The sequence below is a fragment of the Arachis stenosperma genome, chromosome 3 (assembly GCF_014773155.1).
Source record: "Arachis stenosperma cultivar V10309 chromosome 3, arast.V10309.gnm1.PFL2, whole genome shotgun sequence".
Lineage (NCBI taxonomy): Eukaryota > Viridiplantae > Streptophyta > Magnoliopsida > Fabales > Fabaceae > Arachis > Arachis stenosperma.
In genome coordinates, this window is record NC_080379.1 from 63,303,741 (window position 1) to 63,329,912 (window position 26,172).

Consider the following 26,172-nt stretch of genomic DNA (forward strand, 5'->3'; position numbering starts at 1 on the left):
AATTTTTATAAAAAATTTTGAAAAAATAGTTCAAAATTAGTTAGAAAAGATATTTTTTTGAATTTTGAATTTTATGATGAAAGAGAAAAACACATAAAAGACACAAGACTTAAAATTTTTAGATCTAATGCACCTTATTTTCGAAAATTTTGGAGGGAAAACACCAAGGAACACCAAACTTAAAAATTTTAAGATCAAGACACAAGAAAAACTCAAGAACACCTTGAAGATTCACAAGAACACCAAGAACAAAAGGAAGAACACCAAACTTAAAATTTTTAGAAAACTTTAATAAAATTTTCGAAAATTATGAAAAGATTAACAAGAAAACACCAAACTTAAAGTTTGGCACAAGATTAAATCAAGAAAAATTATTTTTGAAAAAAGATTTTAAAAAGAAGGTGCCCAATTGCTAAGAACATAAACCCACGCTATAATCAACTGAGCTAAAAATGTAACATATTTTAAAGATGTATTATTTTTATGGATAAAAGTATAATTTTTGAAAGTTAATGTTTTGAAAAAGCACAAGAAAAACAAGAAAAGACACAAAACAAGAAAAACTCAAGATCAAACAAGAAAAGTAAACAAGAACAACTTGAAGATCAATGAAGAACAAAGAACATAAGTTCGAAAATTTTAAAGAAAAATATAAAATATGCAATTGACACCAAACTTAGAACAAGACACTAAACTCACGAAAAAAATTAAAATTTGATAAAGAAAAATAATATTTTTGAAAATTTTTTTTAAAAAGGGATAATAAAAGATGCAATTCTAGTAAAAAAAAAAGGATAAATTCTTCCTAATCTAAGCAACAAAATAAACCTTTAGTTGTTCAAACTCGAATAATCCCCGGCAACGGCGCCAAAAACTTGGTGCACGAAATCTTAATCCCAATTATCAAAGTCAAAATTTCTTATGATCTCGTACCACTAACCAACAAGTGCACTGGGTCGTTCAAGTAATACCTTACGTGAGTAAGGGTCGATCCCACGGAGATTATTGGTTTGAAGCAAGCTATGTTTATCTTATTATTCTTAGTCAGGATATTAATTAAAATTATCAGTTGGAATTATTAGATTGGAAAAATAAAAGAGAATAAAAGTTACTCGTTGTGCAGTAATGAGAAATATGTTGGAGTTTTGGAGATGCTTTGTCCTTTGAATTTCTACTTTTCCTTGAAATCCTCTTCCCACACGCAAGGTCCCTTCCATGGCAAGCTCTATGTAGGGTGTCACCGTTGTCAATGGCTACCTCCCATCCTCTCAGTGAAAACGTTCCTATGCTCTGTCACAGCACGGCTAATCATCTGTCGGTTCTCAATCAGGTTGGAATAGAATCCATTGATTCTTTTGCGTCTGTCACTAACGCCCAGCCTTCAGGAGTTTGAAGCTCGTCACAGTCATTCAATCCCAGAATCCTACTCGGAATACCACAGACAAGGTTTAGACTTTCCGGATTCTCATGAATGCCGCCATCAATCCGGCTTATACCATGAAGATTCTGATTAAGGAATCTAAGAGATACTCATTCAATCTGATGTAGAACGGAGGTGGTTGTCAGGCACACGTTCATGGATTGAGGAAGGTGATGAGTGTCACGGATCATCACCTTCTCCATAATTAAGCGCGAATGAACATCTTAGATAAGAACAAGCGTGTTTGAATGGAAAACAAAGTAATTGTATTAATTCATCGAGACGCTGCAGAGCTTCTCACCCCAACAATGGAGTTTAGAGACTCATGCCGTCAAAAAGTATGTAATTCAGATCTGAAAATGTCATGAGGTACAAAATAATTCTCTAAAAGTTGTTTAAATAGTAAACTAGTAACCTAGGTTTGCAAAATATGAGTAAACTAAGATAATTGGTGCAGAAATCCACTTCTGGGGCCCACTTGGTGTGTGCTGGGGCTGGGACTAGAGCTATCCACGAATTAAGGCCTTTCTTGAAGTTGAACTCCAAGTTATAACATGTTTTGGGTGTTCAACTCCGGATCATGACGTGTTTCTGGCGTTTAACTCCAGACAGCAGCATGTACTTGGCGTTCAACGCCAAGTTACGTCGTCTTTCTTCGCGCAAAGTATGAACTATTATATATTGCTAGAAAGCCCTGGATGTCTACTTTCCAACGCCATTGAGAGCGCGCCAATTGGACTCCTGTAGCTCTAGAGAATCCATTTTGAGTGCAGGGAGGTCAGGATCCAACAGCATCAGCAGTCCTTTTTCAGCCTAACTCAGATTTTTGCTCAGCTTCCTCAATTTCAGCCAGAAAATACCTGAAATCACAGAAAAACACACAAACTCATAGTAAAGTCCAGAAATATGATTTTTGCCTAAAAACTAATATTATTCTACTAAAAACCAATTAAAACATGCTAAAATCTACATGAAATTACCCCCCAAAAGCGTATAAAATATCCGCTCATCATTCTCTTGTGTTCTTAGCTTTCTTGCTAAGTATTGAGGGTTAGGCTGACTTGGTCTTAGCTCAAGAGGTTGAGTAAGTTCGAGTACCGGCACGGTAGCGTTGGAGTGTGTCCAAAGCCTTGACAATTTGGCATCAGAGCCTGGTTCGAGAGGGAGCACAACTGGTTTGTAGGTATGGCTTTTAGTATCACCATGGGGCATGTTAAGTCTCAAAGGGGAAGGGATGCTATTCCTTTTCAATGGGAAGGCAAGAAGGTCCATTCTTCAAGTGAGCCTAGAGGTAAGGACTCTAACTTCTTAGAAGAAAGAGTTTCTATGTTGGAAAATGTTCTATACTCTATGGATTAGCGCTTCCAAAGGATAGAACATGACAAGGAGACCCTCGAGGCTCTCGTGTTGGGAGAACTAGATGCTTTTAAAGAAAGAATGCTCCAAATCGAAGAGAAGCTAGAGAATTCCTTGAAGCTATTTGAGGAAGTTCGAGTTTGGTTCGAGGAGGCAAAATCTCGACCAACCATTATAAGGGAGATGACAAAGATTGATCTCCCAAAGCCAAAAGAGTTCAAGGGCGTAAGGGACGCTCGAGAGGTGGAGAACTTCCTATGGCAAATGGAGAGGTACTTTGAAGGCCAGGGGGTGGTCGGAAAAGCAATAAAGGTACGCACTACAGCTCTCTACCTTTCAGATAATGCTACTTTATGGTGGAGGAGAAAGTGCATAGATATGGAGAAGGGTACTTGCAACATAACCACATGGGAAGATTTCAAAAGGGAGTTGAAAAGATAATTCTTCCCTGAGAATGTGGTTTATGAAGCAAGGAAGAAGTTGAGGGAGTTGAAGCACAAGAGTACGATTAGCGACTACGTAAAGGAGTTCACTACTCTTACGCTTCAAATCCCCAACTTAGAATTAGAGGATGCATTGTTCTTCTTCATTGATGGACTCCAACCTTGAGCAAAGCAAGAACTACAAAGAAGGTATGTTAAGGATGTGGATGAGGCCATCGTGGTTGCCGAATCACTTACTGAGTATCATAGGGGAGACTCTAAACCCAAGTCTTCCTCCAAGCCTAGTTCTACTAAAGGTGGGGGAAACAAGGGGAAGAGTTTCTCAACCAAGAAGGAGGGAAATACTCTTCAAAGAAAGAGTACGAGGAAAAGAAGAAGGCTTTTGTGCCTAAAGGAGGATGCTTCGTGTGCAAGGGACCACACCAAATGAAGGATTGTCCTAAGCTAGGGACTCTGGCATCTATTGCCGAGGAACGAGAGGCCCAAACTCAAGTAAATGAGTGTGTTGGATCTATCTAACTCATGAATACTGTGAAGGGCAAAGAGGCAAGCACCGCAGAAAAGAAAGGCTTGATATATGTCAAACCTTTTGGTGCACAAAATTGTAATCACACTTTTGCAACTCCGCACAACTAACCAGCAAGTGCACTGGGTCGTCCAAGTAATAAAACCTTATGCGAGTAAGGGTCGATCCCACAGAGATTGTCGGCTTGAAGCAAGCTATGGTCATCCTACAAATCTTAGTCAGGCGGATTCAAATGGTTATGAGGTTTTGATAATTAAAAGATAAATAAAACATAAAATACAATAAAGATACTTATGTAATCTATTGGTGGGAATTTCAGATAAGCGTTTGGAGATGCTTTGTTGCTTCTGAACCTCTGCTTTCCTATTGTCTTTATCCAATCATGCGTGCTCCCTTCCATGGCAAGCTGTATGTTGGTGGATCACCGTTGTCAATGGCTACCATCCGTCCTCTCAGTGAAAATGGTCTAGGTACATTTTCGCACAGCTAATCATCTGTCGGTTCTCACTTGTGTTAGAATAGGATTTCTCTATCCTTTTGCACACTGTCACTATGCCCAACATTCGCAAGTTTGAAGCTCGTCACAGTTATCCCTTTTTTGATCCTACTCAGAATACCACAGATAACGTTTAGACTTTTCGGATCTCAAGAATGCTGCCAATTGGTTCTAGCCTATACCACGAAGGTTCTAACCTCACGGACTCGAATGCTCTGTTGTCAGGAGAGGCAAGTTAAATCTGTGGATCAGAGACCTAAGAGATTATACTCCGGCTGTCATCCAATGACTACGTTGAACATCATGTAGACCGTTTGTGGTTGTCAGGCACGCGGATCTTGGCTAAGCAAGTAACGAAGATAGTGGGTGATTGTCACGGGTTACCCCTTCATTCTGACTTAACTGAATTAAGTACGAGAGTATATCTTGGAGAAGAAGTAGACGTGAATTGAAAGAAAAACAATAGTAATTGCATTAATTCATGAAGAACAGTAGAGCTCCGCACCTTAATCTATGAGGTGTAGAAACTCCACCGTTGGAAAATACATAAGAGAGAAAGGTCTAGGCATGGCCAAATGGCCAGCCTCCCTCAAAGTGATCAAAAGATCAAAAGATGATCAAAAGATGAAATACAATAGTCAAAAGTGCTATTTATACTAAACTAGTTACTAGGGATTACATAAAATAAGTAACTAAGTGTAGATAATGCAGAAATTCACTTTCGAGGCCCACTTGGTGTGTGTTTGGGCTTAGCTTCGATGATTTCACGTGCATAGGCCATTCTTGGAGTTAAACGCCAGCTTGGATGCCAGTTTGGGCGTTTAACTCGAGTTCTGGTGCCAGTTCTGGCATTTTACCCTAGAAAAGGGTCTCTGGTGGGCGTTTGGACACCAGTTTGGGCCGTAAAATCTCAGACAAAGTATGGATTATTATACATTTATGAAAAGTAAAAGTTGTCTACTTTCCAACGCAATTGAGAGCGCGCCAATTAGGCTTCAATAGCTCCAGAAATCCCACTTCAAGTGTAGGAGGGTCAGAATCCAACAGCATCTGCAGTCCTTTCTCAGCCTATGAATCAGACTTTTGCTAAGGTCCCTCAATTTCAGCCAGAAAATACCTGAAATTATAGAAAAACACACAAACTCATAGTAAAGTCCAGAAATGTGATTTTTTCATAAAAACTAATAAAAATATACTAAAAAGTAACTAAAACATACTAAAAACTATGTAAAAACAATGCCAAAAAGCGTATAAATTATCCGCTCATCACAACACCAAACTTAAATTGTTGCTTGTCCCCAAGCAACCAAAAACAAAATAGGATAAAAAGAAGAGAATATATAAAAAATTTCAAAATATCAATGAAGCTTAGTTCTAACTAGATGAGCGGGACTAGTAGCTTTTTGCTTCTGAATAGTTTTGGCATCTCACTTTATCCTTTGAAGTTCAGAATGATTGGCATCCATAGGAACTCAGAATTCAGATAGTGTTATTGATTCTCCTAGTTTAGTATGTTGATTCTTAAACACAGCTACTTTATGAGTCTTGGCCGTGACCCTAAGCATTTTGTTTTCCAGTATTACCACCGGATAAATAAATGCCACAGACACATAATTGGGTGAACCTTTTCAGATTGTGACTCAGCTTTGCTAGAGTCCCCAGTTAGAGGTGCCCAGAGTTCTTAAGCACACTCTTTTTGCTTTGGATCATGACTTTAACCACTCAATCTCAAGCTTTTCACTTGGACCTTCATGACACAAGCACATGGTTAGGGACAGCTTGAGTTAGCCGCTTAGGCCAGGATTTTATTCCTTTGGGCCCTCCTATCCACTGATGCTCAAAGCCTTGGATCCTCTTTACCCTTCCCTTTTAGTTTAAAGGGTTACTGGATTTTTGCTCTTGCCTTTTGGTTTAAAGAGCTATTGGTTTTTTCTGCTTGCTTTTTCTTTTTCTTTCTTTATTTTTCATCCCTTTTTTTTTTGCCAGCTTTGTGTTTTTCACTACTTTTTCTTGCTTCAAGAATCAATTTTATGATTTTTCAGATTATCAATAACATTTCTCTTTTTTTCATCAGTCTTTCAAGAGCCAACAATTTTAACATTCATAAACTTCACTATAAAAAATATGCACTGTTCAAGCATTCATTCAGAAAAACAAAAAGTATTGCCACCACATCAAAATAATTAAACAAATTTCAAGATAAATTTTGAAATTCATAAACTTCTTGTTCTTTTGCAAATAGAAACATTTTTCATTTAAGAAAGGTGAAGGATTCATGGAACATTCATAGCTTTAAGACATTGACTCTAAACACTAATGATCATGTAATAAAGACACAAACATAGAGCATAAAAATCGAAAAACAAAAAAATAAGAACAAGGAAATTAAAGAACGGGTCCACCTTAGTGACGGCGGCTAGTTCTTCTTTTTGAAGATCCTATGGAGTGCTTGAGCTCCTCAATATCTCTTCCTTGCCTTTGTTGCTCCTCCCTCATGGCTCTTTGGTCTTCTCTAATTTCATGGAGGATAATGGATTGCTCTTGGTGCTCCATCCTTAGTTGCTCCATATTGGAACTCAAATCTCCTAAAGAGGTGTTGAGTTGCTCCCAATAGTTGTGTGGAGGAAAATACATCGCTTGAGGCATTTCAGGGATTTCTTGATGATGGATTTCCTCATGCACTTGTTGAGTTCCATGAGTGGGCTCTCTTATTTAATCCATCCTCTTTTAGTGATGGGCTTGTCCTCTTCAATGAGAATGTCTTTCTCTATGACAATTTCAGCTGAATTGTATAGGTGATAGATGAGATGAGGAAATACTAACCTTGCCAAAGTGGAAGGCTTGTTAGCCACCTTGTATAGTTCTAGAGGTATGATCTCATGAACTTCCACTTCCTCTCCAATCATGATACTATGGATCATGATAGCCTGATCCATAGTTACTTCAGACCGGTTGCTAGTAAAAATGATGAAGTGTTGGATGAACTCCAACCATCCTCTAGCCACGGGTTTGAGGGTAGGTCTTCTTAGTTGAACCGGCTTGCCTTTAGAGTCTCTCTTCCATTGGGCTCCTTCCACACAGATGTCCATGAGAACTTGGTCCAACCTTTGATCAAAGTTGACTCTTTTAGTGAAAGGATGAGAATCTCTTCTCATTATTGGCAAGTTGAATGCCAACCTTACAGTTTCCGGACTGAAATCAAAGTATCTCCCCCGAACCATTGTGAGCCAATTCTTTGGGTTTGGGTTCATACTTTGATCATGGTTCTTAGTGATCCATGCATTAGCATAGAACTCTTAAACCATTAAGATTCTGACTTGTTAGATGGGATTGGTGAGAGCTTGCCAACCTCTTCTCCGAACCTCACATCGGATCTCCGGATATTCAATCTTTTTGAGCATGAAGGAGACCTCGGGGATCACCTTTTTCTTGGCCACAACTTCATAAAAGTGGTCTTGATGGACCTTTGAGATGAATCTTTCCATCTCCCATGACTCGGAGGTGGAAGCAATTGCATTCCCTTTCCTCTTTCTAGAGGTTTCTCTGGCTTTAGGTGCCATTAATGGTTATGGAAAAATAAAAAGCAGAGCTTTTTCCCACAACAAACTTAAAAGGTTTGCTCGTCCTCAAGCAAAAGAAGAAAGAAAGGAGTAAAAGAAAAAGAAATGGAGGAGATGGAAGTGTATTAGTGGTTCGGCTAAGGGGGAAAGAAGTGTTTGTGATGTGTGAAATTGAGGGTGGTAAGGAGGGGTATTTATAGGGTAAGGGGGGAGGGAATCCATGTGGAAAGGGGTGGGTTTGGGAGGGAAATGTTTTGAATTTGAATGGTGAGGTAGGTGGGGTTTTATGAGGGGTTTTTGGGGAAGAGTGGATGGATGTGAGTGGTGGAGAGATTATGGGGAAGAGGGTAGGATTTGATAGGTGAATGGTGTTTGGAGAAGAGTTTTATGGAAAGATGTGAAGAGAAGAGAGAGTGAGTTGGGATAGGGGGGATCCTGTGGGGTCCACAGATCCTGAGGTGTCAAGGATTTCTCATCCTTGCACCTTTCTGGCATTTAAATGCCCTCTGTGTGCCATTTCTGGTGTTAAACACCAGGCTGATGCTCCTTTCTAGCATTAAACACAAGTCTGGCTGCCAATTCTTGCGTTTAACGCCCAGAATGCTACCAGACTGGGCGTTAAACGCCTATTCTGCTACCCTTACTGGCGTTTAATGCCAGCCAGACACTAGACACCCTTTTCTGGCGTTAAACGCCAGTCTGGCTGCCAATTTTGGCGTTTAACGCCCAGAATACTGCCATTTTAGGCATTTAAATGCCCATTTTGCTATCCTTACTGGCGTTTAAACGCCAGTAAGCTCGTCCTCCAGGGTGTGCTATTTTTTATGCTGTTTTTGATTTCGCTTTAATTCTGCAGCTATTTTTGTGACTCCACATGATCATTGGTAGACGAAATTGTGATCCAAGTTCTAACTATTTTGAGATGAAGTCTTTTATTATGGCACTGGTTGAATCCACAACTCCGTTCAACTAACCAGCAAGTGTACTGGGTCGTCCAAGTAATAAACCTTACGTGAGTAAGGGTCGATCCCACAGAGATTGTTGGTATGAAGCAAGCTATGGTCACCTTGCAAATCTCAGTTAGGCAGATTAAATTGGTTTATGGGTTCGGAAAGTAATAATAAGAAATAGATGAAATAATAAAAGGGATAGAACACTTATGCAGATTCATTGGTGGAATTTCAGATAAGCATATGGAGATACTGTAAGGCTCAAAGACGCCTGCCCTCCTACTTGCTTCAACTCAATCCTTCTTACTCCTTTCCATGGCAAGCTGTATGTAGGGCATCACCGTTGTCAATGGCTACATCCCATCCTCTCAGTGAAAATGGTCCTCTGCGGCTGTCACTCGCATGGCTAATCATCTGTCGGTTCTCAATCAGGTTGGAATAGAATCCATTGATTCTTTTGCGCTTGTCATCACGCCCAGCCTTCAGGAGTTTGAAGCTCGTCACAGTCATTCAATCCCAGAATCCTACTCGGAATACCATAGACAAGGTTTAGACTTTCCAGATCCTCATGAATGCCGCCATCTATCTAACTTATACCACAAAGATTCTGTTGGGGAATCTAAGAGATACGCATTCAAGCTCTGTTGCATGTAGAACGGATGTGGTTGTCAATCACGTGCGTTCATAAGTGAGAATGATGATGAGGGTTATCTAATCATCACATTCATCATGTTCTTGGGTGCGAATGAATATCTTGGAATAAGAATAAGAGAGAATTGAATAAAAGAAAATAGAACTGCATTAATACTTGAGGTATAGCAGAGCTCCACACCCTTAATCTATGGTGTGCAGAAACTCCACCGTTGAAAATACATAAGTAAAAGGTTCAGGCATGGCCGAATGGCCAGCCCCCTAAAACGTGATCAATAGCCTCTTAGGATGAAGAATAAAACAAAACTGAGACCAAAGATGTCTAATACATTAGTAAATCATCCTATTTATAATAAACTAGCTCCTAGGGTTTACATGAGTAAGTAATTGATGCATAAATCCACTTCCGGGGCCCACTTGGTGTATGCTTGGGCTGAGCTTGATCAATCCACGAGCTGAGGCATCTCTTGGAGTTGAACTCCGAGTTATGACGTGTTTTGGGCGTTCAACTCCGGATCATGACGTTTTTCTGGCGTTTAACTCCAGACAGCAGCATGAACTTGGCGTTTAACGCCAAGTTACGTCGTCAATTTCCGAATGAAGTATGGACTATTATATATTGCTGGAAAGCCCTGGATGTCTACTTTCCAACGCCGTTGAGAGCGCGCCAATTGGAGTTCTGTAGCTCCAGAAAATCCATTTCGAGTGCAGGGAGGTCAGAATCCAACAGCATCAGCAGTCCTTTTGTCAGCCTTTTTCAGAGTTTTGCTCAAATCCCTTAATTTCAGTCAGAAATTACCTGAAATTACAGAAAAACACACAAACTCATAGTAAAGTCCAGAAATGTGAATTTAACATAAAAACTAGTGAAAACATCCCTAAAAGTAGCTTGAACTTACTAAAAACTACCTAAAAACAATGCCAAAAAGCGTATAAATTATCCGCTCATCACAACACCAAACTTAAATTGTTGCTTGTCCCCAAGCAACTAAAAATCAAATAGGATAAAAAGAAGAGAAGATACTATAAATTCCAGAATATCAATGAATATTAATTATAATTAGATGAGCGGGACTTGTAGCTTTTTGCTTCTGAACAGTTTTGGCATCTCACTTTTTCCTTTGAAGTTTAGAATGATTGGCTTCTCTGGGAACTTAGAATTTTGGATAGAGTTATTGACTTTCCTAGTTAAGCATGTTGATTCTTGAACACAGCTACTTATGAGTCTTGGCCGTGGCCCTAAGCATTTTGTTTTCCAGTATTACCACCGGATACATAAATGCCACAGACACATAACTGGGTGAACCTTTTCAGATTGTGACTCAGCTTTGCTAGAGTCCCCAGTTAGAGGTGTCCAGAGCTCTTAAGCACACTCTTTTTGCCTTGGATCACGACTTTAACCACTCAGCCTCAAGCTTTTCACTTGGACCTTCATGACACAAGCACATGGTTAGGGACAGCTTGATTTAGCCGCTTAGGCCTGGATTTTATTTCCTTGGGCCCTCCTATCCATTGATGCTCAAAGCCTTGGATCCTTTTTTACCCTTGCCTTTTGGTTTTAAGGGCTATTGGCTTTTTCTACTGCTCCTTCTTTTTCTATATACTCTTTTTTTTTCGAATGCTTCTTCTTTTTCACTGCTTTTTCTTGCTTCAAGAATCAATTTCATGATTTTTTCAGATCCTCAATAACATTTCTCTTTGTTCATCATTCTTTCAAGAGCCAACAATTTTAACATTCATGAACAACAAGATCAAAATTATGCACTGTTCAATCATTCATTCAGAAAACAAAAAGTATTGTCACCACATCAATATAATTAAATTAAATTCAAGGATAAATTCGAAATTCATGTACTTCTTATTCTTTTGAATTAAAACATTTTTCTTTTAAGAGAGGTGAAGGATTAATGGAATTTATTCATAGCTTTAAGGCATGGTTACATACTAATGATCATGAAGTAGAGACACAAAACATAGATAAACACAATACTAAAAACCGAAAATAAAAGAAATAAAGAACAAGGAATGAATCCACCTCTAGTGGCGTCTTCTTCTTGAAGGACCAATGATGTTTTTTAGCTCTTCTATGTCCCTTCCTTGCCTTTGTTGCTCCTCCCTCATTGCTCTTTGATCTTCTCTTATTTCTTGGAGAATGATGGAGTGCTCATGATGTTCCACCCTTAGTTGTTCCATATTGTGACTCAAACCTTCTAAGGAAGTGTTGAGTTGCTCCCAATAGTTGTTTGGAGGAAAGTGCATCCCTTGAGGCATCTCAGGGATTTCTTGATGATGAGCTTCCTCATGCACCTCTTGAGGGTCGTGAGGAGCTTCTCTAGCTTGCTCCATCCTTTTCTTGGTGATGGGCTTGTCTTCTTCAATGGAGACATCTCCTTCTATGATAACTCCAGCTGAGTAACATAGATGGCAAATAAGGTGAGGAAAAGCTAGCCGTGCCATAGGTGAGGGCTTGTCGGCTATTTTGTAGATTTCATTGGAGATGACCTCATGAACTTCTACTTCCTCTCCAATCATGATGCTATGAATCATGATGGCCCGATCCACAGTAACTTCAGATCGGTTGCTAGTAGGAATGATGGAGCGTTGAATGAACTCCAACCATCCTCTAGCTATAGGCTTGAGGTCCAATCTTCTTAGTTGGACTGGCTTGCCTTTGGAGTCTCTCTTCCACTGAGCTCCTTCCACACAAATGTCCATAAGGACTTGGTCCAACCTTTGATCAAAGTTGACCCTTCTAGTGTAGGGGCGTTCATCACCTTGCATCATAGGCAAGTGGAATGCCAACCTTACATTTTCCGGACTGAAATCCAAGTATTTCCCCCTAACCATTGTGAGATAATTCTTTGGACTTGGGTTCATACCTTGGTCATGGTTCCTAGTGATCCATGCATTGGCATAGAACTCTTGAACCATTAAGATTCCGACTTGTTGCATGGGGTTGGTTAAGACTTCCCAACCTCTTCTTTGAACTTCATGTCGGATCTCCGGATACTCATTTTTCTTGAGCTTGAAAGGGACCTCAGGGATCACCTTCTTCTTTGCCACAACATCATAGAAGTGGTCTTGATGGCTCTTGGAGATGAATCTTTCCATCTCCCATGACTCGGAGGTGGAAGCTTTTGTCTTCCCTTTCCCTTTTCTAGAGGATACTCTGGCCTTAGGTGCCATTAATGGTAATGGAAAAACAAAAAGCTTATGCTTTTTACCACACCAAACTTAAAATGTTGCTCGTCCTCGAGCAAAAAAGAAAAGAAGAGTAGAAGAAGAAGAAAATATGGTAGAGAGGGAGAGAGGTAGGTTCGGCTATGTGGGAGAAGAAGGGGTTGTGTTGTGTGAAAATGAAGTAGAATAGAAGGGTATTTATAGGGAAAGGGGGAAAGGTGTGTTCAGCCAATGTGGGTGGGAATGGGAGGGAAGTTGGTTTGAATTTTTGAAGGTAGGTGGGGTTTATAGGGAAGAGTGGATGGATGTGAGTGGTGAATGGGGTAATTGGGAAGAGGAATTGAGGTGATTGGTGAAAGTTGTTGGGAAGTGTGACATGGGGAAGAGTGAATTTGGATTAGGAGAGTGTGATTAGGATTAAGAGGGAAGGTGGGAATATGGTAGGTGGGGATCCTGTGGGGTCCACAGATCCTGAGGTGATCCTGTGGGGTCCACAGGATCCTGAGGTGTAAAGAAATACCATTCCTTCACCATATAGGCATGTAAAATGCCTTCATGCATCATTCTGGCGTTTAAACGCCCATTGGTGCACGTTCTGGGCGTTCAACGCCCATGTAAAGCATGTTTCTGGCGTTGAACGCCAGTTTCATGCTTGTTACTGGCGTTCAGCGCCAGTTTTTCCTCTCTGGGCACATTCCTGGCGTTCAGCGCCAGAATGTTGCTTGTTTCTGGCGTTCAGCGCCAGAATGGTGCTCTGTTCTGGCGTTGAACGCCAGCCAGATGCATCTTACTGGCGTTGAACGCCAGCCTGTGCGTCCTCCAGGGTGAAAAATTTTTTCTTCTGTTTTTGACTCTGTTTTTAATTTTTTTGATTTTTTTTCGTGACTCCTCATGATCATGTACCTAATAAAACACAAAATAATGATAAAATAAAATAAAATAAAATTAGATAAATAAAATTGGGTTGCCTCCCAACAAGCGCTTCTTTAATGTCAATAGCTTGACAGTGGTTCTCATGGAGCCACAAGGTGATCAGGTCAATGTTGTATAGTTGTCCACACCAAACTTAGAGTTTGGATATGGGATCTTAACACCAAACTTAGAGTTTGGTTGTGGCCTCACAACACCAAACTTAGAGTTTGACTGTGGGGGCTTTTCTTGACTCTGAATGAGAGAAGCTCTTCATGCTTAGTCTCTTTTGTCACAGAGGGATGGCCATGTGCCTTAAACACAAGGTAGTCCCCATTCAATTTGAAGGACTAATTCACCTCTGTTGACATCTATCACAGCTCCTGCTGTGGCTAGGAAAGGTCTTCCAAGGATGATGCAATCATCCTCTTCCTTCCTAGTGTCTAAGATTATGAAATCAGTAGGGATGTAAAGGCCTTCAACCTTTACTAGAACGTCCTCTACTAACCCATAAGCTTGTCTCAATGACTTGTCTGCCAATTGTAATGAGAACAAGGCAGGTTGTACCTCAATGATCCCCAGCTTCTCCATTACAGAGAGTGGCATAAGATTTATCCCTGACCCCAGATCACACAGAGCTTTTTCAAAGATCATGATGCCTATGGTACAGGGTATTAAGAACTTGCCAGGATCTTATTTCTTTTGAGGTAGAATTTTCTGAATCCAAGTATCCAGTTCATTAATGAGCAAGGGAGGTTCACTTTCCCAAGTCTCATTACCAAATAACTTGGCATTCAGCTTCATGATAGCTCCTAAATATTGAGCAACTTGCTCTCCAGTTACATCTTCATGCTCTTCAGAGGAAGAATAGTCTTCAGAGCTCATGAATGGCAGAAGGAGATTTAATGGAATCTCTATGGTCTCTATATGAGCCTCAGATTCCTTTGGATCCTTAATAGGAAACTCCTTCTTGCTTGAGGGACGTCCCAGGAGGTCTTCCTCACTAGGGTTTTCGTCCTCCTCCTCCCTTGTGCATTCGGCCATTTTGACTATGTCAATGGCCTTGCACTCTCCTTTTGGATTCTCTTCTGTATTGCTTGGGAAAGTACTGGGAAGAGTTTCAATGACTTTCTTACTCAGCTGGCCCACTTGTGCCTCCAGATTTCTGATGGAGGATCTTGTTTCATTCATGAAACTGAAAGTGGCCTTTGACAGATCAGAGACTACATTGGCTAAATTAGAGGTATTTTGTTCAGAATTCTCTGTCTGTTGCTGAGAAGATGATGGATATGGCTTGCTATTGCCCAGCCTGTTACGTCCACCATTGTTAAAGCCTTGTTGAGGCTTTTGTTGATCCTTCCAGGAGAAATTTGGATGATTTCTCCATGATGAGTTATAGGTGTTTCCATAAGGTTCACCCATGTAATTAACCTCTGCCATGGCAGGGTTCTCAGGATCATAAGCTTCTTCAGCAGCTGCCTCTCTAGTACTGTTGGATGCATGTTGCCATCCATTCAGATTTTGAGAGATCATGTTGACCTGTTGAGTCAACACTTTGTTCTGAGCCAATATGGCATTCAGAGTATCAATTTCAAGAACTCCTTTCTTCTGAGGTATCCCATTGTTCACGGAATTCCTCTCAGAAGTGTACATGAACTGGTTATTTGCAACCATGTCAATGAGTTCTTGAGCCTCTTCAGGCGTTTTCTTCAGGTGAATAGATCCACCTGTAGAATGGTCCAATGACATTTTCGAAAATTCAGAGAGACCATAATAGAATATATCTAAAATGGTCCATTCTGAAAACATGTCAGATGGACATCTTTTGGTCAGCTGCTTGTATCTTTCCCAAGCTTCATAGAGGGATTCACCATCTTTTTGTTTGAAGGTTTGAACATCCACTCTCAGCTTGCTCAGCTTTTGAGGAGGAAAGAATTTATCCAAGAAGGCATTGACCAGCTTATCCCATGAGTCCAGGCTATCCTTGGGTTGTGAATCCAACCATACTCTAGCTCTGTCTCTTACAGCAAAAGGGAAAAGCATGAGTCTGTAGACTTCAGGATCAACTCCATTCGTCTTTACAGTCTCACAGATCTGCAAGAACTCAGTTAAAAATTGATAAGGATCTTCAGATGGAAAGTCCATAAAACTTGCAGTTTTGTTGCATTAATGCAACTAGCTGAGGTTTCAGCTCAAAGTTATTGGATCCAATGGCAGGAATGGAGATGCTTCTTCCATCAAACTTGGACGTTGGCTTTGTGAAGTCACCAAGCATTCTCCTTGCATTATTATTATTTTCGGCTGCCATCTCCTTCTCTTGTTCGAAAATTTCTGAAAGGTTGTTTCTAGATTGTTGTAATTTAGCTTCTCTTAATTTTCTCTTCAGAGTCCTTTCAGGTTCTGGATCAATTTCAACAAGAGTGCCCTTATCCTTGTTCCTGCTCATATGAAAGAGAAGAAAACAAGAAAAGAAGAAGAATCCTCTATGTCACAGTATAGAGATTCCTTTATGTTAGTAGAAAAAGAAGGGGTAGAAGAATGAAGAATGGATTCGGATTTATGGATGAAGAGAGGTGAAGAGAAGTGTTAGTAAACAAATAATTAAATAGAAGAAGAAAAAAGGAGGGAGAATTCGAAAATAATTTTGAAAAGGAAGTAGTGATTTTCGAGAATTGGATAAGAGATAAGATTAAATTTAAATTAAGAATAATTAAATTAATTAAAAAGAATTTTGAAAAAGGATGAGATATTTTCGAAATTAGAAGAGGGAGAATTAGTTAGGTGGTTTTGAAAAAGATAAGAAACAAACAAAAAGTTAGTTAGTTGGTTGAAAAAAGATTTGAAATCAAAATTTAAAAAGATAAGAAGATAAGAAGTTAGATAAGATATTTTGAAATCAAATTTTGAAAAATATAAAATTTTGAAAAGGATAAGATAAAAGTTTTAAGAAAAAGATATTTTGAAAAAGATTTAATTTTTAAAAAGACTTAACTAACAAGAAACTACAAGATAAGATTCTAGAATTTAAAGATTGAACCTTTCTTAACAAGAAAGTAACAAACTTCAAATTTTTGAACCAATCACATTAATTGTTAGCTAATTTTCGAAAATTAGATATAAAAGATAAGAAAAAGATTTTTGAAAAATATTTTTTTTTAAATTTTCAAAAATAATAAAAAAAATGAAAAAGATATGATTTTTGAAAAAGATTTTGAAAAGATAAGATTTTTAAAATTGAAATTTTGACTTGACTAGTAAGAAACAACTAATTTTTAAAAAAATTTTTGACTTGGTCAACTCAAATTTTCGAAAATTTGGAGAAAAATAAGGAAAATATATATATATATATATTTTTTTTTATTTTTGAATTTCTAATGATGAGAGAGAAAAACACAAAAATGACCCAAAACATGAAAATTTTGGATCAAAATACAAGATGCATGCAAGAACACTATGAATGTCAAGATGAACACCAAGAACAGTTTGAAGATCATGATGAACATCAAGAACACAATTTTGAAAAAATTTTTGATGCAAAGAAAACATGCAAGACACCAAACTTAGAAATCTTTAATGCATGGACTCTAACAAACGAAAAATGCATATGAAAAACAACAAACAACACAAAACAAGAAAACATCAAGATCAAACAAGAGGACTTATCAAGAACAACTTGAAGATCATGAAGAACACTATGAATGCATGGGATTTTCGAAAAAAAAGCAAGAAAAATTTTTAAAGCATGCAATTGACACCAAACTAAAAAATTGACTCAAGATGATTTTATGAATTTTTTTGAATTTTTATTAATTTTTTCGAAAATAAAGTTTAGAAAAACGAAAAATAAAAGAAAAATTTTGAAAAAGATTTTTGAAAAGAAAATTACCTAATCTGAGCAACAAGATGAACCGTCAGTTGTCCATACTCGAACAATCCCCGGCAACGGCGCCAAAAACTTGGTGTTGTTGCCGGATTAAAACTTGGCACCATTGTGGTCTGGAAACAATTGTGAAATTGTTGTTCGAAATTGATTGTTCCCCGGCAACGGCGCCAAAAACTTGGTGGACGAAATTGTGATCCATGTTCTAACTATTTTGAGATGAAGTCTTTTATTATGGCACTGGTTGAATCCACAACTCCGTTCAACTAACCAGCAAGTGTACTGGGTCGTCCAAGTAATAAACCTTACGTGAGTAAGGGTCGATCCCACAGAGATTGTTGGTATGAAGCAAGCTATGGTCACCTTGCAAATCTCAGTTAGGCAGATTAAATTGGTTTATGGGTTCGGAAATTAATAATAAGAAATAGATGAAATAATAAAAGGGATAGAACACTTATGCAGATTCATTGGTGGAATTTCAGATAAGCATATGGAGATACTGTAAGGCTCAAGGACGCCTGCCCTCCTACTTGCTTCAACTCAATCCTTCTTACTCCTTTCCATGGCAAGCTGTATGTAGGGCATCACCGTTGTCAATGGCTACATCCCATCCTCTCAGTGAAAATGGTCCTCTGCGGCTGTCACTCGCATGGCTAATCATCTGTCGGTTCTCAATCAGGTTGGAATAGAATCCATTGATTCTTTTGCGCTTGTCATCACGCCCAGCCTTCAGGAGTTTGAAGCTCGTCACAGTCATTCAATCCCAGAATCCTACTCGGAATACCATAGACAAGGTTTAGACTTTCCGGATCCTCATGAATGCCGCCATCTATCTAACTTATACCACGAAGATTCTGTTGGAGAATCTAAGAGATACGCATTCAAGCTCTGTTGCATGTAGAACGGATGTGGTTGTCAATCACGTGCGTTCATAAGTGAGAATGATGATGAGGGTTATCTAATCATCACATTCATCATGTTCTTGGGTGCGAATGAATATCTTGGAATAAGAATAAGAGAGAATTGAATAAAAGAAAATAGAACTGCATTAATACTTGAGGTACAGCAGAGCTCCACACCCTTAATCTATGGTGTGCAGAAACTCCACCGTTGAAAATACATAAGTAAAAGGTTCAGGCATGGCCGAATGGCCAGCCCCCTAAAACGTGATCAATAGCCTCTTAGGATGAAGAATAAAACAAAACTGAGACCAAAGATGTCTAATACATTAGTAAATCATCCTATTTATAATAAACTAGCTCCTAGGGTTTACATGAGTAAGTAATTGATGCATAAATCCACTTCCGGGGCCCACTTGGTGTATGCTTGGGCTGAGCTTGATCAATCCACGAGCTGAGGCATCTCTTGGAGTTGAACTCCGAGTTATGACATGTTTTGGGCGTTCAACTCCGGATCATGACGTTTTTCTGGCGTTTAACTCCAGACAGCAGCATGAACTTGGCGTTTAACGCCAAGTTACGTCGTCAATTTCCGAATAAAGTATCGACTATTATATATTGCTGGAAAGCCCTAGATGTCTACTTTCCAACGCCGTTGAGAGCGCGCCAATTGGAGTTCTGTAGCTCCAGAAAATCCATTTCGAGTGCAGGGAGGTCAGAATCCAACAGCATCAGCAGTCCTTTTGTCAGCCTTTTTCAGAGTTTTGCTCAAATCCCTTAATTTCAGTCAGAAATTACCTGAAATTACAGAAAAACACACAAACTCATAGTAAAGTCCAGAAATGTGAATTTAACATAAAAACTAGTGAAAACATCCCTAAAAGTAGCTTGAACTTACTAAAAACTACCTAAAAACAATGCCAAAAAGCGTATAAATTATCCGCTCATCAATCATCAACCTAAAGAAAACATAGACTAACACTGGAAAATAAAATTGGAAAGTAATTAATATAGATAAATAAGATTTGGTTGCCTCCCAATAAGTGCTTCTTTAATGTTAATAGCTTGACCGGAAGGTCTTACAGAGCTTCACAGATGCTCAGATCATGATTGTGGCCTCCCAACACCAAACTTAGAGTTCGAGTGTGGGGGCTCTGCTTGACTCTATATGGAGAGAATTGGATGAAGCTTTTCATGCTTCTTCTCCATGTTTATAGAAGAAGATCCTTGAGCCTTAAACACAAGGTAGTCCTCATTCAATTGAAGGACTAACTCTCCTCTATCCACATCAATCACAGCCCTTGCTGTGGCTAGGAAGGGTCTTCCAAAGATGATGAATTCATCCTCATCCTTCCTAGTGTCCAGGATTATGAAGTCAGCAGAGATGTAGAGGCTTTCAACCTTCACTAAGACATCCTCTACAAGTCCATAAGCTTGTTTCATTGATTTGTCTACCATCTCTAAGGAGATTTTTGTAGCTTGTACCTCAAACATCCCTAGTTTCTCCATTACAGAGAGTGGCATGAGGTTTATACCTAACCCCAGGTCACACAGAGCCTTCTCAAAGGTCATGGTGCCTATAGTATAATGTATTGAGAACTTTTCGGGATCCGGTTTCTTCTGAGGTATTTTCAGCTGAACCAATACATTCAGTTCATTGATGAGCAATGGAGGTTCATCCTCCCAAGTCTCATTACCAAATAACTTGGCATTCAGCTTCATGATTGCTCCTAGGTATTGAGCAACTTGCACTTCAATAATATTTTTCTCTTCTTCAGAGGAAGAATACTCATCAGAGCTCATGAATGGTAATAGAAGTTCAGTGAAATCTCTATGGTCTCTGTATGAGCCTTAGATTCCTTTGGTTTCCCATTAGGGAACTTCTTAGTGGTCAGTGGACGTCCAGTAAGGTCTTCCTCACTGGAGATCACTGCCTCTTCCTCCTCTATAAGTTCGGCCATTTTGGTTATATTGATGGCCTTGCACTCTCTCTTTGGATTCTCTTCTGTATTGCTTGGGAGAGTACTAGGAGGAATTTCAGTAACTCTTTTACTCAGCTGACCCACTTGTGCCTCCAAATTTCTGATGGAGGACCTTCTTTCAGTCATAAAACTAAGAGTGGCCTTAGATAGATCAGAGACTATGTTTGCTAAGCCAGAAGGGCTCTGCTCAGAATTCTCTGTCTGTTGCTGAGAAGATGATGAAAAAGCTTGCTATTGCCAAACTTATTTCCCCCACCATTATTGTTGTTGAAGCCTTGTTGAGGCTTCTGTTGATCCTTCCATGAGAAGTTATGATGATTTCTTCATGAAGGATTGTAGGTGTTTTCATAAGGTTCTCCCATGTAATTCACTTCTTCCATTGTAGGATTCTCAGGGTCATAAGCTTCTCCTTCAGAGGAGGCTTCTTTAGCATTGTCGGATGTAACTTGCAATCCAGTCAGATTCTGAGAAATCATATTGACTTACTGAGTCAATATTTTGTTTTGAGCCAATATGGCATTCAGAGTATCAATTTCAATAACTCTTTCTTCTAAGTCATCCCATTATTCACAGGATTTCTTTCAGAAGTGTACATGAACTGGTTATTTGCAACCATCTCAATGAGTTCCAAGGCTTCTGCAGGTGTTTTCAGATGAAGAGATCTACCAGAAGATTTAAATGGTTATGAGGTTTTGATAATTAAAAGATAAATAAAACATAAAATACAATAAAGATACTTATGTAATCCATTGGTGGGAATTTCAGATAAGCGTTAGGAGATGCTTTGTTGCTTCTGAACCTCTGCTTTCCTATTGTCTTCATCTAATCATGCGTGCTCCCTTCCATGGCAAGCTGTATGTTGGTGGATCACCGTTGTCAATGGCTACCATCCGTCCTCTCAGTGAAAATGGTCTAGGTACATTTTCGCACGGCTAATCATCTATCGGTTCTCACTTGTGTCGGAATAGGATCTCTTTATTCTCTTGTACACTGTCACTGTGTCCAACATTCGTGAGTTTAAAGCTCGTCACAGTCATCCCTTCCCCGATCCTACTTGGAATACCACAGACAAGGTTTAGACTTTCTGGATCTCAGGAATGCTGCCAATTGGTTCTAGCCTATACCACGAAGGTTTTAACCTCACGGACTCGAATGCTCTATTGTCAGCAGAGGCAAGTCAAATCCGTGGATCAGAGGCCCAAGAGATTATACTCCAGCTGTCGTCTAATGACTACGTTGAACATCATGTGGACCGCTTGTGGTTGTCAGGCATGCAGATCTTGGCTAAGCGAGTAACGAAGATAGTAGGTGATTGTCATGGGTCAATCCTTCATTCTGACTTAACTGAATTAAGTACGAGAGTGTATCTTGGAGAAGAAGTAGGCATGAATTGAAAGAAAAACAATAATAATTGCATTAATTCATGAAGAACAGCAGAGCTCCGCACCTTAATCTATGAGGTGTAGAAACTCCACCGTTGGAAAATACATAAGAGAGAAAGGTCTAGGCATGGCCGAATGGCCAGCCTCCCTCAAAGTGATCAAAAGATCAAAAAATGATCAAAAGATGAAATACAATAGTCAAAAGTGCTATTTATACTAAACTACTTATTAGGGATTACAGAAAATAAGTAACTAAGTGCAGATAGTGCAAAAATCCACTTCTAGGGCCCACTTGGTGTGTGTTTGGACTGAGCTTTGAAGCTTTCATGTGCATAGGCCATTCTTGGAGTTAAACGCTAGCTTGGATGCTAGTTTGGACGTTTAACTCCAGTTCTGTTGCTAGTTCTAGCATTTTATGCCAGAAAAGGGTCTCTGGTGGGCGTTTGGACGCCAGTTTGGGCCATCAAATCTCGAGAAAAGTTTGGACTATTATACATTTCTGAAAAGCCCAAGATGTCTACTTTCCAACGCAGTTGCAAGAGCGCCAATTGGGCTTCTGTAGCTCCAGAAAATCTACTTCGAGTGCAGGAGGGTCAGAATCCAACAGTATCTGCAGTCCTTTCTCAGCCTCTAAATCAGACTTTCGCTCAGGTCCCTCAATTTCAACCAGAAAATATCTGAAATTACAGAAAAATACAAACACTTATAGTAAAGTCCAGAAATGTGATTTTTGCATAAAAACTAATAAAAATATACTAAAAAGTAACTAAAACATACTAAAAACTATGTAAAAACAATGCCAAAAAGCGTATAAATTATCCGCTCATCATCTTTATCAATGAAAAACCTGTCATGGCTATGATCGACATTGGTGCTACACACAACTTCATCACGCCTGATGAAGCAAAGAGGCTTGGGTTGAAAATCACCGAAAAGAAGGGCTGGTTCAAACCCGTGAATACCAAGGGTGAACCCCTTAAGGAAGTAGCAAAAGGGGTTGAGATGACCCTTGGTTCTTTGAAGGGCCTTATGGATTTCTCAGTAGCACCCATGGACGATTTTAAAATAGTCATCGGGCTCGATTTGCAAAGGAAGGCAAATATAATACCTATGCCATACTACGACGTAGTATGTGTCATGGAGAAAGGGTCTCCATGCATGGTCTCTACAGTCTCTAAAGTTGGCGGACCACCGATACTGTCTGCTATGCAACTCAAGAAAGGGTTAGAAGAGAGAGATTACATATTTGGCTCTATTACAAGAGGAGTCAACATCTGAAAGAGAAGACGTTCCTCCCAAAATCAAGGAAGTCCTTGAAAAAAATAAGGATGTGATGCCTCCCGAGTTGCCATAACAACTACCACCTAGGAGAAATGTGGACCACAAGATTGAATTGGAGTCAGGAGCAAAGCCGCCCACCTCAACACCTTATAGGATGGCACCGTGATGGCTTGCATCATCTACCCTTTTTTCTTGCATAAAAAGGACCATAAAAGAGGCATAATCTCATTTGATCATTGCAATACATGCCTTTATTGATGAATATCATATTACATTGCTTTGAAATGAGTTTGTGCTGAATTTAAGGAGAAAAAGACATCAAAAATAGGAAGAAAACAACAAAACAAGTGGGGCGTGTGAAGCAGGCGTGCCACTTGGAACAAACGTCACAAAATTTCATTGGCGTGGCATGACAGAAGCTGGGCGTGGCACTGATAAACGGAATTTAACATGCCGAATTAGAATTCAAAGATGCATATGATCGTGAGTATAGTCTAATCGACACTTAAATTTCGTACCAAACAATCCTACAATCTATATCCGAGAGTACAAGTCTCCCGAGTCGTCCTCCCTTGGAATTGCCAAAGTGTGCATCTTATTGATTAGAAAGCTTTGTTGGAATTCTTTGAAGGTTTTAGCAAAGTAATATGAAACAAACAATCAATCATTAAAAGACTTGGCTTAGGGTTGGCATTAGAATTTCTATCCTTATAGTTTATTCAATGATGACGACAATTAGGCCTTGCCTCATTTAGTTATCCCCTAGGTATAGAGGAAAGTCAAATGAAGATAATCAACTTGAGTCACAAGTCCTAGCTTCACTTTATTGGAATCTAGCTTTAGTGCACTCCAAGTCAATTAGCAATCCCTAATTTCAAATCAACAATTGACATAACTATACAACTTCTTCTAATGGCCCAACCCTATGCCAAGTGAAATATTTCTACTCCATAACTAGTGTTGACATTTTATCAAACATGTGATGAGCAAGAAAGAAAGTCATAGTAAAATGAGAAGAAAAGTGGAATTAAAAGTATTGCAACACAAGGAACTAACAACAAGTATCAAAGAGCAACAATGAAAATCAAATTCTCAAAGTATTGATGAAATCCAAAATTACAAAGTTGAATTCTAGATCTATGAGAATTGAGCAATTACAATTACTACTCGAAATTGGAGAAGAAAATCTATGACATGAACAAAGTGAAGTGAGAATTGTAATGGATCTCACCAAAAAGTGATTGAAAATTCAGAAATTGGATGAAGATGAACCCTAGTGAAAGCTTGAAATCTCTCTCTCCTTCTCCAAAAGTGTGACTCACTAACCTCCCAAAATATCTAAAATCTAGAAAATGAACTAAAAAAAAGTCCTTAACCCTTGCTCCTTTGGTCTTCTTAAACTTTTCCCGCCAAGGCATTTCCCAAAGTGGGAGTTCCCAACTGCTTCCACGCCTAAGTCACGTGACTTCTTAAAAAAATCATATTCGAACATCGGCGCGCACGCGCAAGGTGCGCGCGCGCGCCACCATCTTGTAATATGCGCGGAGGCGTGATGTATGCGTGCGTGCCCATGAAGATCGTGGCTTAGCCGCTACACAAGTCAGCTCGCGGCTTGGCTCTCAGCTTCAACTTCTAGCTGCTCTATCCACGCGGACGCGTCAAGTGCGCGCACGCGCCCATGCTGAGATCTCCAAGACTCAATTCTCATGCTCCCTTCCTTTGCACCCATTCTCCTTCTCTCTTCCGGTCCATCCATGCCCTATATTCTGAAATCACTTAACACACGAGTCACGGCATCGAATGGCATCAAGAGAAGATTAGAAATGTATATATTTTAGTGCAAAAATAAGCATGTTTTCCTCCATGGGGCAGAACTAGGAAAGGAACACAAAATCCTGTATTTTCATATAGAAAGTATGTGGAATCATTGATAAAACCCCTGAAATCAACACAAGATAAACCCTCAAAATGGGGTTTATCAACCTCCCCACACTTAGATTCTAGCATGTCCTCATGCTTAGAGAAATGCAAAAGGAACACAGAAGACCGAGGGGTCACAAAAGTATAAAACTCATGAGGAGCAACCTAGTTATATGAATGCAACTATGACTAATGCTATTATCTACTTGGTTAGGAACAAATCAACCTTCCCATGATATATGCGAGCATATGGGACACGACGGTGGTCAATGTATGTGACTTGCCCATTTTTAAGCATCAAATGCGATATATGCAATTGCATGAGGAATGCTTGTGAGAGCCGGGAATCAATGAATTGAGCATCGAACCCTCACCGGAAGTGCTTACACTCTAGCCACTCGGTGTTTGGGGTTGATTCACTCAATTCTCCCCTAATCATGCTTTTCAAGATTTGTTTTTCTTCTAACAATCAACAATTATTCAATGCATGCATACAATTATCATGAGGTCTTTTCTTTAGGTTGTAATGGGCTAGGGTTGAGGTAGGATGCATATTTGGTCAAGTGAGCTTGAGATTTGAATCTTCGATAGGCTTAGACTCCCCATCTAACCTACGACATCCTATACAATTAAGTTCTAACCTAACTACCCATTTTTTTCACCTTTCCGCATACTCATGCATTCCCTTTTCATTTCACAACACATATGCATTGACTTTCATTGAGCATTGCTTTGGGGCATTTTGTCCCCTTTTTCTATTTCTTTCTTTTTCTATATACATTTTTTTCTTTTCTTTTCTTTTTTTCTTTTTCACTTTTTATTTCTTTTTCTTTTCATTTCTTTTCATTTTCTTTCAAACTATACATAAGAACATCAATGCATAAGGTTTTACAATTGATCAATACATGAGCATGTACCCAATTTCCAATAATTTCAAAAAAAATACAAAACTACCCTTTGATTCGCCCAATGTCCCAAGGTTCCCACACTCGAATGATACTCATACACACTAGCCTAAGCTAATCAAAGATCCAAATCAAGGACATTCATTGTTTTTCACTTTACGGTTTGTAATGTGCTAAATTAAGAACAAAGTGGGTTAATTGTAGGCTCAACTTTGGCTAACAAAGGAAGATCAAGGGCAAGGCCATTTGGGTAAGTGGGCTAATGAAATGATGGCCTCAATCATATAAATGCATGAATACACAGAATACTGGACACAAAGAATCAAACAAATCAAGGATTACAATCATAGAAAGAGAACAATGCACACAAGAAGGAGAATAAATGGTTATAAGATGTAACCACGCAATTAGGCTCAAAACTCACTAGCTTGA